This window comes from Onthophagus taurus, chromosome 8 (assembly GCF_036711975.1).
Source record: "Onthophagus taurus isolate NC chromosome 8, IU_Otau_3.0, whole genome shotgun sequence".
NCBI classification, from domain to species: Eukaryota; Metazoa; Arthropoda; class Insecta; order Coleoptera; family Scarabaeidae; genus Onthophagus; species Onthophagus taurus.
Genome location: NC_091973.1, coordinates 5,808,337 through 5,823,352, shown reverse-complemented (window position 1 = coordinate 5,823,352; position 15,016 = coordinate 5,808,337). Strand labels below are relative to the sequence as shown.

General features: G+C 39.4%; 1 protein-coding gene across 5 annotated transcripts in view; it reads left to right on the top strand.

Annotated features, from left to right (window-relative positions):
- Positions 1 to 15,016, top strand: part of LOC111425457 (zinc finger protein basonuclin-2-like) — a 64,164-nt gene that overhangs the window by 34,788 nt on the left and 14,360 nt on the right. The window lies entirely within an intron of this gene.

Sequence of the window (15,016 nt, the reverse complement as noted above, 5' to 3'; positions counted from 1 at the left end):
TAAGACGTGTGATATTACGACGATTTCAAGCGCGCCGCGACTAAATAATTCACGAGAAGGGGCGAGATCCTCGTCCCCGGCGTCGTTCTGGCCAATGGTCACGTAAAGCATTGTCTGTCCATGCAAAAAAATGAAAGACTGAATGAAAGATGACTTCATCATGTCTCTCCGTTTTCCATCTCCGTCTTCTTTGCTCGGATCGATAATCTCCCGATTGCAAGTTATTCTTCGGCGTCGCGCGTAATTATCACGATTTGTCGGCCGTCTAATAATTTATTCCGGGAAATCGCCTAAATCCGGCTAAATATCCGCTCGCCCTACCACCAAAGGATAAGTTTACCGGAAAGTGGACCGGACTAGTGATAAATCAGGAACAGGTAGAGGTCCCTGCGGATCGAGGCTAGGAATTGAAGGAGCCGCAGCGTGCCCTGGAGGACCTTGGGAGATGGATTGGGTCGCTATCACGTCATTCTTGCTAAAAAATCCCCACGTAACGATCCGAATTGCTTTCTTTACTTCGTCTTCGAATCGACGATGATACTTGAAACAATTCCTTGTAATAAACTTTAATTAGAAATCATAGATAAAGTCATCTCTTTGACGTTGAGATTAACTTAAACGTCTAATTCAATCGCATTTAGATCAAACCGTTACTGTTATACCAACTTTTCTGATCGTGTCAAACTGCTCGTCGGGTTTTATTAATTGTTGCGCCGGCCGTCGAGAAGTAAATTATAGAATAACTCCGAAATTGATTTTAATTGAGATTTTATCGCGACGAGAAATAAATACCGGAGCGTGAATAAACAACGGAGGTTGGCCGCAGGCCGAACAGAACGGCGGCGGCTGCTTCCCGGGGGCCAGGGGAAGGGGCGGCTACGGTGGCTGGGGGAGACGGGAGGCGCGTACGCGAGATGGGATAAATAATGCGAGCCTTCCCAACACGGCATAAATCCACATTGACATTTTATATTCAAAACAGATGATAAATACGGTTCGGCGTTTGAAAGGTAAAGGTGCCGACAACGGGATCCATTTGTTTTGGGGGAAGCGCATTAAAATATAAATTGAACCAGGTATGCGACACAATGCGTGGCAACGCCGGGGCGTCGTGGGGTCGCCCCGCACTCCTGCTGGTAGCCATATTGCCTCTGCGACGTCAACTATTAGTTACACATTAAAAGTATCGATCAACCCGTAATTAACGTTCGGCCGTCGCTCCTTCCGCTACAAGGTCGTTTGTCATCCTTGATTCTCTCTCAGAGACAAAACAAATCTTTTGATAAATTTTTCACATATTTTTAATTAATAATATACACATCATTTGTAGCACTCAGTAATCCACTCAAGTTTAATATTCCAATGAAGGCATTTTTAACAACGTTAACGTACGGCGCTCTCTCAACGACTACCACGACTAATATCTTAAACGTGTTTTTTGAAGGAAAAATCGTTACAAATAAAAATAGGGCATCGCGCCGCCATCTATTATTTAAACAAACAATTATTATTTTACATTTTTATCGTGACATAATATATGTTATATTTATGAACTGGTTTGAGATGAAAATGATTTTGTGATATTCGAGTGTTCAAAAGCCGAAAGAAGGAATTCATTTGTCATTTGTCTCCTGGTTAAATCACGACATTCTCAGGCTCGTAATTAGTTTCGTATTATACCGCCCGGAGGAGGCGACGTTGAATACTAGGAAGGTAAAAAAAAACGCGCTGATTGCGTCACACGTCTATATATATAATTACGTTAATTATTATTTGGTTACGTAAGATAGTTAGAAGCTGATCTTTAATTGAGCATTCTTGTCGCGGTTGATTTTCCACCTCCCAATCGCGCTTTCCAGCCACGGTCGCTGTATCTAAAATTGATCGTCCCGAAGTGTCCCTAATGACGCCCAAGATGCTATCTTGAGGAGGTTTTCCTCCATCGAAAACAATCGTTTAACAGTTCGACCGGAGACCGGCCAGCTCTCGGCCTCGTCGGACAACAGCTGCGCCCTCCTACGGCGAAAGACGCCACGGTCGCATAATAACAACAAAGCTGTGTCCCATACGACCCACCGAGATATTTTAATTAAATAGCGTTTTAATGACTTTTGTATGAAACGGAACGTCCTCGCCGCTTCGAAGCCGCGCTCTCTTTTCTTTCTACCCTACGGGTTACTTATAAGTCTGAAGCAATTAAACTTCGGCTCCAGAAACCGACCCCACAACTACCTTCTTTCATATATTTATTGTGCGTCTTCAGATTGTCTCACTATAAAATTTTTAATTGAAATATTCATTTTAACGTTTTCGATTTCAGTTAAATTTGTAGAACAAAGTACTTAGGAATATTTCATGTCAAAACGAAGTCTAAAGGTGTACATATCTTCTCGTCAAGACGAATAGTTTGAACGTGCGGTGTTCGCGTTATTAATACGCGACTGTTCGGCGTCGTTCCCGATGATAAAATATCGTCTTTTGTGAGAGACCGCGGTCGCTGGGGAAGCCAGACCGACAATTGCGCATCGTCGAGCGCTCGTGTAGTGCTAAAATAAACGGCCCATCGCTGGGCAGTAAATTTGGGACGAAGGTTTGGTCGACGATGACCAACAGAGACGCTACCGAGACCGAGAACTGCAGCCCGAGCGATAATAACTAATAATAACGCTCGAAACTCTCCGGACGACCGTTTCGAGAGACACAAGCAATATTAAAGAGCATTGTTATGACGGACATTAGGCGGAAATGGCCTATCCAAATTATACTCTGGATAGTTGATTCGTTGGAAAGAGTTGTTCGATAAACTCGGGAAGGGAATTTGGGAAATTTAATAAACAGAAGTCGACGGACAACATTCTTAACCAAAAAGTTTGAATAGTTAGGGCAAAAAAGACGCAATATAATGAGATATAGAGATCGAGTAACGTTACCGGTACGCTTTTTCTTCAGTTCCGCGGCCGATCTTCCACATGTTCACGCCTCGATTAAGAATAACAACTTCCTTTTCTCTTATTTCGCTCAATTTGCTCCTAAATTGAAACAGGTGGTGACTGGCGACTGACGGCCGACACCGGTAGATGCGAAAAGAAAGACAAGAAAATAAAAAAAAAGTGTACGAGAAAATCTCGGCGCAATTTTCGAATAATTCACTCGCAATTATCGATTAGCCGGGCCGTGCGTGCTCCCGAGGTAAAATTGATAAAATAAACAAGAGCCTTAATAAGGGGACGGGGAAATTATTTAGAGGGCGGAATATTAAACGTTTTTAACGGCATTCATCCGGTTTACCCTTTCTTATGGGACGGTAACCCTCCGGGATTCGCGAGACGTTGCTAATTTTTACGTTCTGGCCCATCTCTCCGTTGGGAGATGGGCTCGGTACTTCCGACGAGGCTAATTATAAATTTCATAAGCCTTCTTCCTAACCGTTAACGTTACGCTACAGCTTCCTCTTCCTCCGCTTTCCTCCGTTTCAACTTTTGTATTCACAAAAAATACATCTAGACAGTTATACGATATTTTGAAAAAGTAGAGTACTAAGATAGGAGGAAGAATTAAATTATTTTTCAAGCATATATTCGAAATGTATGAAAAATAAATGAAATTCAAGTTAGTTAATAAGAAATATCGTAATAACGGTGTAAACATAATGGATAAACCTTGTAGAACAGCGCAAAAGAAAAGGGAATAAAAAAAAGGAGGGAGGCAACTCATCGTTTAAACACTTAGCGATTTTCTCTTAGTAAAAATCGCCGAGTCCCCGGGACTTTTTGATCCTGTTAATAACGGATCTCCCGCGGCTATGGAAGACAAGATCTCCTCGTTTCGGTGCGTCATCTCTGTCGTTTGGGCGCCGTTCTTCGTCTCGCGCGCCGTCCGGGCGTCCTCCGGCGAACAAGCGACCCTTTTATAGTGACAGAGGGCATTTTTTATCCGGGCACTTTGTCGTTGACGTTGACATCCACTTGTTGAACGTCCCGACACTCATTCCGTAGGGTCTCTACTCGGGAACAATCTCGCCTCTCTCTGTCCTCCGAGGTAAACGACTGTCCAGAGTTGGACATACATACATACTCATTCTACGAACAACATGTTACGTAAACTCTAATCTTCGTTCACTTTTAATTTGTCTTTCGAATTTATTTCTTAATGTGAACGCAATCTTGTCAATTACAAGGACAAATCTTTAATATTATAGCATTAAAGTTTTATTAGTCTTCTTCTTCTCCAGATCCTTATGCTTGATGACATCGAATAAATCTTTTGCCTATTCCTCCATCCACCTCTATCACTCCCTTCGGTTCCTGGCTAATTCCTTTATATCTGCTAGAGTCTTCCTTCTCTTCTTCCAAACTTCTGCTATTCTTTCCTCTTTTTCTTATCATTATTCTTTGCTTCGAATACCTTTTTTAATATTGTGTTATGTTCCATTGTAATTATGTGGGCGTACCAGTTTAGTTGTTTTCTCTCTATTTTGCTGATTATCTCCTTTTAGTCTTATTTCCTCATTCCTTATCCTATCCCACTTCGTCATCCCCAATATTTTCCGTAAAAACTTCATTTCCATTGCTGTGATCTTTCCCTCTTGTTTATCTTGGAGTGTCCATGATTCACTGGCATATCTTTTTATCTATCTCCTACTTCCCAAAAATTATTCTGATTTTATGTCTAAATCTATCCTTCCATCTTGTGATATTATTAGTTTTATTGGTAAATTCTTTAAATATTGAGTTTTTGAAGTGGGCTTTTTGTGGGAGAATGCGAAAGAGGGTTAAAGGGCAAATTTATGGTAATAGAAAGTTCTGGAAGCGATCGCATTAGGCCTATATCGGTGTCTTGTGCTGGAATTGATCCATTAGCGGCGGTTATCAGCGGGTCCATCCATATTTATGCGACACGCGGTGGTTCTTTGAAAATGCAACCGCAAGCCACCGCAACTGTCAGTCGGGCAACCCCATATCGCGCTTTCATGAATAATTCCGTACATATTTACGGCCCTGTCAAGCAATCCTTTGTCATGCAAAACGCTGTCGCAACGTCATTTTCACTTGACGTAACGTCGGACCGAAAAACTCCGACGGAGAAACGCGCCGTTGACGTCCTCAGCATCGATCTCCGCGAAACATAAACCGCACTTGGTCCGTGGAGATCGAAGAGGATGTGTACCGTAACCCTTAAGGCATCCGTATGTAAGGGTCAATTAGAGGTAATGCTCACGAGTCGGTGTCCGCGCGTTCCAATTACGTGATTGTCGGTGATTTTCGGTTCGAAAATGTGACGTATCATCGTTCCCAATGAGGATGAGAGCGAAATTTCGTTTGCGGCTGGACTTTCAATTACAGATTAATAGATCCAAGCAGTCACACGAAAACATTTAGTTTTATTGATTTTCCAGATTCGCGTCCCAACGTCCCTAAAACCGACCAGAAGATTCATAATTGATATAATAGCGACCCCCTCGAGTAATGACTCAGTTGGACAGACGTGGTTTATTCAATATGCCGTGGCCGCGTGGCCGCCCGAATTTGTAAAAGTTCGGGGGCAGCTCTGTTTATCCACTTTGCCCATCCCGAGCTTGGGGCTCCCGCCTCGTTCGTAGATTCAATAATGTATTCTGCTACCCGGTGCGATCTGCGACCTCTTCCTCTTCCTCTCTCTCTCCCTTAGCCCTTCCACCTACGAGGGGATCGTTTTTCGAATTTTCTAAATCAAATTACCGAACCGTACACCACCCTAACATTCCTCAATATTTAACTGTACCAAAAATTTAACCCATTTTCAAACAAGATTTTAATGAATAATATTTTATCAAATCAATTTTTAAATTTTACTGCTCGTTATTTTAGAATCTCATCTCACCAATTAAATACACTGAGATCAGTAGCTTTTAGTTTTTTTATATTACAATCTACTGCGAAGAAGTAACAAAACCCATTAGTGCGCTTATAAATAAATTATTTGAAAGTGTACAGAAAGTGTATACAACATCCCTTCAAAACTAAACAAGATATGCGAAAAAGCTTTATCCAACAAAATCCAAAACTATGTTACAAAATTTAAGTTAATAACATTATCAATAATATTCTTGGATCTAGCAAAGGCATTTGACTCAGTAAATCATGAGCGATTGTTAAATGGTCTTGATGCCATAGGAATAATGGGCATAGCCAACACACTATTTTGCAGATTTTGAGCAAACTATTAAAAATGGCGTGCCCGAGGGAACCGTTCTGGGACCCTTTTTATTTAATATCTATATAAACAGTTTCTTAACTTCTGACATTACGTGGGATTTGACATGCTTTGCTGATGATACTTTTGTCGTATACTCAGATGCAACGTCGTAAGGGGTGAAGGCTAAAGCAGAGAGTGGCGTAATTAAGATATTTTATTAGCTTTCTTATAAGTCTCGACCTATGTTAATCAGCTGCCAGTCTATGATGAATTATCTGTTAACTTGATAACAAATACCCTATGTATCAAGTCCACACATAGTTTTCGTTATCTCGGAGTGGTAATTGATAGTCGCTTGAAGTGGGACAAGCACGTTGAAAGTATATCAAGAACATTGAGAACAATACTGTATAAATTCAAATATCTAAGCTCCATACTCAATGCTTAAGATACTTAAGGTATCACAAGGTATCAATTTTAGCATGGGGTGTTCTATACTATACTCACTTAAAACCATTGGAAATACTACAGCGTAGGATTATTAAGACGATATTAGGAAAGGAGAACTTGTACCCATCAGCACACCTATGTTTGGATGTCCGGAAGTTATTTACATTCGAGGTTATAACTTATACATGCAAAAATAGACATCTACTAAGAAATGTGGACCATCACTACAATACCCGATATAAAAAAGAGTCATGCGTGCTTCAACCTAAGTTTCCTACAAAATTTTTAACAGACTTTTACCTGTGATGTACAAAATATATGTCAAATCATTCTTGCTGCAATGTGATAGATCACCTATTGATCAATTGTTTTAATTATTAATTACCCTTTGCTTTGTACCGATCTTTGTTGATTTGTTAATTATGCTATTGGCGATATTGTTTTTAACATAAAAATTGTTATTATATGTAGCGCCGATATAACAAAATAAACTATTTCAAATGGGGCAGAAAACTAACTGACCAGTAATAACATTATAGGTAACTACTTAGCAGTGTCATCAGGATGTGACCCAAGTTAGCCTTTTAAATAAATAAATAAATTTTTCTTAAGTACGATTTTGATCGAAATATTACTTATTACGAATTAAGTAATATAGAAATGTTAGTATAGTATATGAAATAAAGTGAGAGTAGATATAATGCCTGAAGGTGTTTAGTTACGTGCTGCAGATGGCACTGTCGGTCGTTTAACCGAGTCGGGAATGAGAACAGGAACGGGAAACTGGGAATGGGAGCTGCGGCCTGCGTTTGATACATTGACGGGCTTGGTATAAATGAAAATTAACTGTCAACGAGCAAGGCGATTACGTCGTAATCCGCGCAATTAATTTCGGCGACGATTTGTAAAGCGCCGCCGTGTCGATCGAATTTGTCAGCGTGACCAGGCGTAGATTTTTATTAAAACCAGGTAAAAAGGTCCCTAGTCAGATTGGTTCTCCGGATATAATGCTTCGATTTTCGCGCGAAGTGCCGTAAATTGCTACCCTTTTGGCTTGGCGCCGATCTACAATGCCTTTACGAACGGCTTATTTATAGTTACACGGTTGGGATCTACAAGAGTTACCCGTGAAGAATCATGGGTTACACAACATTAGTTCCCCTACTCACTAAACACCTTTCTATCATTATACTGTTCTTTAACGTTTTTTATTACAATCAAAACAATTCAATTAATAATAGATTAAATGGGGGCTTGGGATCGTTTTGAATATGACGAAGATGTTATCTATATTGGTGGTGGCGTAATGGAACGAGCTCGAAATTTGCTAACGTGTCATAAATTAATGATTTTATTTCTGCCGGAGGGGTGCAGGGTTCGGGGTCGGTACACAAGTGGCAGCCATGATGGCAGATTTGATAAGTTGGGACGCGGTCATTACATGAGGGGATTATGATCTTCCGACTGAAATAATTAGTCGGCGGGCGAACTGCCAACGAGTTCATATTAACCCTTGCTCGCCGCGTTTTGGGGGCGACTTATATCAATAACCACGCAGGATATTCCAAATTAACACAGATTGCGGCTTCGCCCGTTTTAAATTACGTCGATTTTTAGGGGGGAAATATAAAAGGACAATAATACTTTTTATTTTTATGAAATTGTTTTCTAAGAGTGTTATATGGAAAAGAAAAGTGTAGTTGAATAGCGTGATGACTGGCGTAGGTGGAATAAGGGGGTTCTTGGTTTCCTGGTCTGTTCACGGAAAGTGTCTAGTATGCCATCTGCATAGCTTTCCGTTTCCGGCGACCGGGGGCAGACACGCAATCGGAACCGGGACTCTCGATCAAATTTATCGCGATCGATCGCGGGGCCCTCAAAATTCGCCCGCAATGGGGCGTCGCCGGAGCCGCGGCGACTTTCGACGCGTAATATTTATTTTTGATAAAATCTCGGGGCCCACAAATCGACACCTTGACAGGCCGCAATTAGCTCTCGTAATGTTCCATATTGTTTCACGGGCGTAGATTTGTGTGCGATAAGAGAACCCAGAGCCCCTCGGCCGGTCGGGTGTCGCCTCGAAAGTAATTTCAACCCTCATTTAAGATAAATGACTTTTTTCTCGCGGATCCGTGTAAAAGGTCAGTTGTACAAAGGTCGTTACAAAGTGTTTTCGTTATCTTGTTCATCGGGTGTTCGCACCCAACGTTTGATGGATGAGTCCGGGTGGTATCTGATGGACAGCACTCCAGGTCACGACACCGATTTTCATGGAACTATTCCATTATTAGAATATTAGAAGATATTACTACGGCGACTTAACTATTTCTGCGTCGGTTGGAAACGTACTACAACAGGAAGAGGTGTATTTTCGGAATAATTTGCATAGATGATGCGCTCGGCGACCGCCTTAACGGCTCGCGACGTATCGCTGGGAAATCTGTGAATTAATTCAGACCGAATGTGAGGTCTCCTGATGCTCGCTGTTTTCAAATTAAGGAAGCGCTCAATTACGTTTCTTTCGCCGTCTTCGTCTGCTGCACGTCGCGATCCGAGGCGCCGCTACCTGTTCGCCTCGCTTTGAAGGCTTAAATGAAATTAAATTTTAAATGAACTAAGACTAACGGATGCGGCGGTTAATTACGTCGACTACAATGCAGGACAATCGCGCACCGTAACTAATTTATTCGCTATAAAAATATTAAATTAGCGTGGACCCCTCCACGATCCTTGTCACATATGACTACTAGACCGTCCTCTTCTTACCGTTCGCCCAAGAGAAAGCTCCGACATCCCCAACTACTACATCGATTCACTTCACTCATTCCACACTACATAATTCAAACTACATCTTCACTTAAATATACCTACAAAATTTTTCATTCATATAGATATATTGTAATAAAGCTTCCGAGACAGGTTTTACTTGAGAGAGGGAGACATAACCTCAATTCATTTGACATCTAATTTTTAGTTGATCATAATTCTTTTAAAAGTGTTAATATTCTCTCTAAAATATCCAAAACGGATATTTTACATTGAATTTATTAGATTCCGGAATAGATTCCGGCTGAAATAGAAGGACATTAAATACGAAATTTCATCGAGAGTAGTGAAGAATTAAAGAAGATATTAATAAATTACTTACTGTTCATGTTCATGTTAATAATTCAAACTAACTTACGAGTCTTTTGAAGAATCAAAATTGCACAATAACACTGTTATTTTCGGTTTGTTTGAGCATTGATTGTTATCGACAGATTTAAATCTTTATAATTAACGTTTCTTAACGGTTGACACCTGTCTTTATTGGCGTTATACTCTCTTTCTCTCTCAGTTAACGAAGTTAAAAGTAGAAACCTGTAAAATTAATTTTTCTTTTTTGAGCCTAAACTCGCTATATTATTATTATTGTTATTATATATACTATATTATACCGTAAAATGGGGCGAAATTGTGAAAGGGTGAGAATGTGCCACACGGTTTTTTTACATATCTTTGAATTTGGCGCCTCGGACATGATATTGTCGATGTACACATTCTCACCATAGGAGGCACAATTTCACCTCATCTACGGTATGTTATTATTATTACTATATTATTATATATATATATATATATATTATATATGTATATATATACATATATATATATAAAAAGAATGTTATGTGGTTACAATCTGAAAATATGTGAAAAATATACAAAAATATATGAAAATTGTGCCCCAAGGAACCCCAGTGACATTATAAAAGCGCAACCAACGACGTTCATGCACCATTTACGTGACATATGCGACGTTTACGGGCGGAGCGCTTGAATTTTAATATTTTAAAAGTTGCGGGGGATGATCCCGGAACACGTGGTATGATTTAGAGTTATTTGGATTGAAACCGGGGGGCAGTAAGGGGGGCCGATCCAGACCGTAAAACGAACACCTTTAATTTCGGGTTTCTAGAATTGCGTACGACCGCGAGGCGAACAGATGTTCCGAGGCAGATGCCACGTCAACAGAGAGATCAAACCGAAACAACTGCTCAACGCGAAACAATGAATGCTCGTCCTCCACCCCCTCACAAAAATTAAAGAAAACGAAAGTTGAGATAGGTGAATCTCTTATTGTGTTGTAAATTTTTGTATTTTACCGAAATCTCGGAATGTTTGATGGAATGAAAGTTGAGTGAATAATATTGACTCAACTCGCTGATTTATTAATTTGATATTTCCTTAAAGAATGTTTTCGTTCCACTTTCTTAATCTTTTATACTTTATCGGTAGCATAATTGGGATTATTGAGAATGAAATTTCGCGTGAACTATTTCGTTATTCAAATAATTTTCAAATATCATTAAGTTGGGATGGAATTTTTATGATATTTTATATTTGTATAAGATGTCTAGAGGGAAGGTTATTTAGTTGAGATTTTGATGAAGATTTTTTTAAGGGTAACGTTGAGAAGGAAGTTAGGATTGGATTGAATTGGATTGGGTTGGGTTGGTGGAGGTTTTTGTTTAGAATATAATCCGGTCGCGGTCCGAGTCCGTCGAGTGCGGAATAAACGAGGCACTCGATTAAATTATTTGCCACTCGGAAGTTTCGAAACGGCGGGTTCCTTTCAACGAACGAACGAACGGACGGTCTTCGAAAACGAGGGGATAGCGCGATGAACTTTTTAATTAGCGGAACGCGACGGGGCCGCGAGCGGAACGGCTTTCTTGTTACGACACGGTAACGCGGTACGTGTCATTGCATTGTATGCAGATTTCGCAGCCACTGTGACAATCTTCAGGCCCGTGGGACTTTCCTGTCGTGCGATGCGCACGACCAGGAAACCAGGAAATATTCTAAGGCGTAATTAGCAGCGTTCTCACCGCGATCGCGAATATTCTCCCATTGGAGGACGAAGTTGGACAAGTTACGTGACAATGACGGCCAATCGCGTGTCAGCGCGACACTACTGACATATGTTTGGAGTTTGTCTCCATTGGTCCGCAGACGGCGCAGGTAAACTCTACTCGAGTTCCCTTTGGCGAACGGGAACGGGAAAGCTGCTGAACAAAGGTCCGTCGAAAATTTCTACGTAATTGAGCAAATTTGACGCAACGAAAATATGAATGACAGCTGAAAGGCCGGAGATATTTTTTTCAAAGCGAATATGCCATTATTGCTCGGTCCTCTCCGCCCGAAAACATATCGCCCGGCTATTTCCGAGAGACAACGGACCGAAATCCGTATCGACGGGCCCACGGCGTTTTAGAAACGCTTTGTGCGTCGCTCTTTTCTAAAAGGAAATTGCGATAGGATTTGCTCAGCGGACCGTTCGACGAGCTCCGTACATATTGTATCATATTACCGCCCGATATTAGCAAACGGCGCGTCTCCCCGCTCTCCAGCATGGAATTTCCATTTCCTTTCGTCCCAACCGTAACCATGTATAGCTTTTCGACAATACCGTTTCTATAATACCGTTTACAAATTTGTACCTTACTACCTATTTTTGATCCATTATGGTCATTATGGTCATTATGGTTACGAATTTCTATGGTATCTTTTTTTGCTATACTCTATTTTTTAATTCGGAGGAGTAAAATAAAAAGTCACTTTTACACAGTGTAACTTTTAAAAGCTATTTTTTCACTATGTTGCATGTTTTTAATGAATTAATACTAGAACTAACACTAGACCTAAAACTAGAATGATTCGGATTTAGCCGTCTGGAGAGACGTGCTGCTAAACCCGAATGTTTCTAGTTCTCGGTCTAGTGTTAGTTCTAGTGACAGTGCTAGGTAGCCATAGTTAGCATAAGGTATTACTATGTTGTATATTTTTATTGAACTAAAACTAGAACTAATACAATATCTAGAACTAGAATCATTCGTCGTTTCACAATTGGTTGATGAAAAAAAAAAACATTCCGAGCATGATACAGAAAAACGTTTAGAACAAAAGTTGTAGCAAATTTTACCCTTTACACATTGCTCGCTAACACTTTTGCTCTCAAATACATCAATGTCGAGAAAAATTTTAAAATATGAAAATTAAAAAAATTCATCATTTCACAATTGGTTGATGAAAAAAAAATTGTATTCCGAGCATGATACAGAAAAACTTTTAGAACAAAAGTTGTAGCAAACTTTACCATTTACACATTGCTCGCTAACACTTTTGCTCTCAACTGCATCAATGTCGAGAAAAATTTAAAAATATGAAAATTAAAAGAATTCATCATTTCACAATTGGTTGATGAAAAAAAAATTGTATTCCGAGCATGATACAGAAAAACTTTTAGAATAAAATTTGTAGCAAATTTTACCCTTTATACATTGCTCGCTAACACTTTTGCTCTCAAATACATCAATGTCGAGAAAAATTTTAAAATATGAAAATTAAAAAAATTCATCATTTCACAATTGGTTGATGAAAAAAAAATTGTATTCCGAGCATGATACAGAAAAACTTTTAGAACAAAAGTTGTAGCAAACTTTACCATTTACACATTGCTCGCTAACACTTTTGCTCTCAACTGCATCAATGTCGAGAAAAATTTAAAAATATGAAAATTAAAAGAATTCATCATTTCACAATTGGTTGATGAAAAAAAAATTGTATTCCGAGCATGATACAGAAAAACTTTTAGAATAAAATTTGTAGCAAATTTTACCCTTTATATATGCTCTTGAACACTTTTGCTCTCAACTGCATCAATGTTGAGAAAAATTTAAAAATATGAAAATTAAAAGAATTCGTCATTTCACAATTGGTTGATGAAAAAAAAAATTGTATTCCGAGCATGATACAGAAAAACTTTTAGAATAAAATTTGTAGCAACTTTACCCTTTATACATTGCTCTTGAACACTTTTGCTCTCAACTGCATCAATGTTGAGAAAAATTTAAAAATATGAAAATTAAAAGAATTCGTCATTTCACAATTGGTTGATGAAAAAAAAAATTGTATTCCGAGCATGATACAGAAAAACTTTTAGAATAAAATTTGTAGCAAATTTTACCCTTTATACATTGCTCTTGAACACTTTTGCTCTCAACTGCATCAATGTCGAGAAAAATTTAAAAACATGAAAATTAAAAGAATTCATCATTTCACAATTGGTGGTGAAAAAAAAAACTAGGTAGCACTAGTTACAATGAGATATTACAATGTTGTATACACTCCTCCGAGTTAAAAAATAGAGTATAGTGGAAAAAAATGATGTCATCAGATCACAAATATAATTTGAAAATAGCATTTTTTTCATTTTTGTGGTTTCCGTGCTAATTGATTTGAACGATCATTTTGTGTTGTTTTACGTTTTTAAAAATATCTGATGAGCAATCGAAGTTGTCAATGTCGATCGTGCGGAAAACTTGTAAAGTTTAAAATTTTATTAAATAAATAACAAGGGCTTGAAGTACGGGGGATTCGTGACATTAAGTGCTTTAGGAAATTTTCAATCAGCGGCAGAAGCAAAAGCAAAAGCAGAGGTAGAGGCGGTCGACGAAGGGAGGATAGAGCGAAAGGGATTGGTCGACCGAGAGCAGCGGGGTCGTGATGAAGGATATGCCCCCGTTAAACTATTAATGCACACATAACCCTTTTATAAGTGTACACAAAGCGGACTTTTCATTATGCGTATATTATTTATGTTTCGATGGGCCGGCTCTCTTTTCAAAATGGGATGCTGCGAGCCACCGGCTCCGCGTTGCATGAGTCACGCGATTTAGAAACTAGGGCCCGATATATTTATTAGTGGGACAGCCGGAGCAAAACAAAGCAAAGAAAAAGGGATGGCTAAAAAGCCGTAATATATAGTATCGCGTTACGAAGATTGTTCCTCCCCGCTCGTGAGAAAATCGCCATTAACGACGAATCGAATTTATCATCTGTAAACTAACCTTTAACGTGGATAACTCATATTCGACTCCTCGCGGCCTGTTGTTACTCCGAACCTAGCTCTAGATCGTTGGTTGTCAACGATGGTATATGGTCAATAATTGCGCGGAACAACGTGATTCGACATTTTTTATGTAAATAGATAATGATCTTGAGTCGTTTTTGGTTTGGTTTGCAGAGTCTTGGGTTCGATTAATATTAAAATTTCCTTTCGGTAGCCGACGATAGTGTTTATCTAACGATAAATGGGGGAAACAAACGCAAACGTTTGCCCACCGCATCTCCTCTTATTGTTAGCGTGTGTAATCAATTAATTAACGACGCGCGCGGGTTAAAAGGTTATAACGTAACAGCCTGGCCGGAACGATAATTGACGCTAACTTACGGGCAAGTTATTTTTATTACGTTATAAAATAATTACTTCGTATTGTAAAATTTCGACTTCCAGACACGCTAATGAAAACGTAAACACGGGTAACAGTGGCTGTCGTCTCCTTTTCCGAGC